This window comes from Sinocyclocheilus anshuiensis, unplaced genomic scaffold, assembly GCF_001515605.1.
Source record: "Sinocyclocheilus anshuiensis isolate Anshui unplaced genomic scaffold, SAMN03320099.WGS_v1.1 scaffold330, whole genome shotgun sequence".
Classification (NCBI taxonomy): domain Eukaryota; kingdom Metazoa; phylum Chordata; class Actinopteri; order Cypriniformes; family Cyprinidae; genus Sinocyclocheilus; species Sinocyclocheilus anshuiensis.
Window position 1 is genome coordinate 2,222,778 of NW_015547689.1, and position 2,958 is coordinate 2,225,735.

Consider the following 2,958-nt stretch of genomic DNA (forward strand, 5'->3'; position numbering starts at 1 on the left):
GAAGTCTACAAGCATCTTCGTCTGACACATTATAAACCTCCACTACCTTCTCCAGTTTTGACAAAAACTCTACAGGATCCATGTTATCAGGTTCAAAAGAACCCACTGCTGTAATAAAACTTTGAAAGTCCATAAAAGACAGTTGTCTAACAGCTTGGCCATTTTCATTTCTTTGATCTAGAACCCTCTCATTTCCAGTGTGTCTTGTTCGCACTGCTGCTATTGGGAATCTCACAGAATCATCTGAGGAATTATGTCGACTAATGGCTTCCTTGCAGTTCTTCTCCTCATATTCAGAATTGGATTGAACATTTACCAACTGTCTAGCTGTCCCTTCATACAAACATCTAAATGTTTCCATCTCTGTTTCAGACTTTGAAATTTCTTTTCTCAATTTCACTATCTGTTCCTTCAAAATGATCTCTTCAGCCTCGTAATTTCTCAATGACATGACACAGAATTTAGCTTGACAATTTAGCAACTTGTTTTCAGTTTTAATTTCTTCTAATCTTTTCTTAGTTACATTTCCTTAAGTGACTTAACATTATCTAGTTACTTTAAGATACCTGTTAGTCTAATTATTCACAGCTCCTGTGCTTTGGACGCAAATGAATAAAACAGCCACACTACGTCAGGCTTCTAAACCAAATTTTTCACTTCTCTGGACACGGGCACACTCCGTCGGGCCTTACACTTCACTACACTAAACTGTTAAAAATGTAACACTGTCAAAGTACGTCGGACAAAACCACACTACTTCGGGTTTTATGTTATATTTTTAAAACAGTTTACATAGCCACAGTTCCTCGGGCTCAAAATAATATTTAGTTTACATAGCCACAGTTCGTTGGGCAAATCAACACCGCTTTTGGGCTTTAAACTTCACAGAGTCACGGTGCGTCTGACTCAATACACTATAACACACAACAGTTAAGAACTAATTCTGTGACCACACTGCTTCAGGTCAATTCAGTTACTTTAGAATTTCATCAGAATTATCACAACTTCGCAGTCAGTTTCAATTACATTAGAAACGTACAACTTTGTTTCAGTTACTTTAGAAACAATAGATCTAAGACAAGTCTGCCACCACACTGCGTCGGGTTGATTCAATTACTTTAGAATCCTAACAGAATTATAACAGACCAACACCGAGTTTCAATTACTTTAGAAACTTTAAACTTAAGCACTTTGCTTCAGTTAATTTAGAAACAATTATTCCAATACAACTCTGCTTCAGGCTGATTCAGTTCCATTAGAATCTTAAACAGAATTTGTACAGAATAGGCTTAAGAACTCCTCCTGCTAATACTGACTAAACCAAATTCTATTCTGTCCTTAAATTTTCTTTTCTAGATTTTTTTTAAACGAGGGGGTTCCCTGACAAAAACAACATAGAAGAAAGAAACTGCTTTTCTTACCTTTCCTTGCTTTTTTTGGGAATTCCCTCGCTGGGTGGCTCGCCAATGTAAAAAAAAGTGATGAGGACGATGAAGATCTCGATGAAGATGTTTATTGCAGCATAGCAGTGAAAAAGTACATGTAGTACCTTGGGTTCAACAGATTCGGAATGAACCACGAACATCCTAAGCTCAAACATTTTATACACTTAGAGGTTACCCTCGATGTAAATGAAGTTGCTCCTGTTGTTACAGCTGTGGTCTGTATGTTAATTAAGTTCTGACACCCCTTTGTCTGAGGTGGTTCTCAGTGTCCCACACCTGCTCCCATTCTACAATTGGTCACCATTTTCTCAGGATGTGATCATCCCAAATGGTCTACAAACAACATATAACTGTTGACTTTCTTCTTCTCTATAATAATTAAGCCATTTTGGGAAATGAGCATGATCAAACATATTGTGGAGTGGAACCTGGGTCGGGGCAGAATATAGATTCTTACAGTACAGAACCATTAATAATAGAAAGTAAACTAGGCAAAACAGAGGGTAGAACATCCTTCAGCAGCTTTGTAGGAACAACATCACAAGAACAAGTAATTGATTTCATATTTAAAATAATGTCTGACAACTCAGAAAGTGAGATAGCTTGAAAGTTTGAAAACACAGAGGAGCTAGTATTTTCATAATGAAAATTTTGGGATAAATTACAAGAAATCTGCACACTGATAGAAGTTACAAAACTTCTCACATAACTCCAAGCTAGGATCTGGGCCAGTTGGTCTAGATGAGTTTAACACAGAATTTAACACAGAAAACAAAATCTTTGGACAATGAGAATTTTTTTTAAATTAAATTGGAAAGGTATTTTGCCCATTCCAAAGAGACGGCTTCTTGAAATTTAGACAAGCTGCTCTGCAAGAGTTGATATGAAATTTGTAATGTATCCTTTTTCCATCTTCTTTCTGCCCTTCTGCAATCCTTCCTTAAAGCTTTAATGTTGTTATTAAACCATGGCTGATTTTTTGGTTTAGTCTTTTTGGATTTGAGAGGAAGACTAAGATTGCTGAACAAGAGGAATTAAAACTATTTGTCAACTACTCTGAGCTGGCAAGGCCATAAAAGTCACTCTCAGAAAAAAGGTATATATTAATACTTTAAAGGTACATATTAGTACCTTTTGAACTGTTACCACCCAAGTGAGTAACAAATAATTTTCATTCAATATTAAATTATATTAAGTTTTTTGTTTGTTTGTTTGTTTTAACAAAACTAGTGTTACGTTTTCAGTCAGGCTGTACAAAAATATCACCACGGCTGTGCTCTCATTACAGTTATTTTCATATTTTATTTTATTTTAAAATTACATATTTTAAAATTACAGTTCCCTTTCAGTCGGTCACTCCCGACGTCACGTCGGATGACCGACGAATTGGGATCTCGCTTAGAGAGACCAATCTACTTCGAGTGTAAACTAATGCTACAGCGGCGGTGGTTTTCCCGAGTCGAGTGGGTTGCACACAACAGGCTGCACTACCCCTGTGTGTGTTGCAGACGGC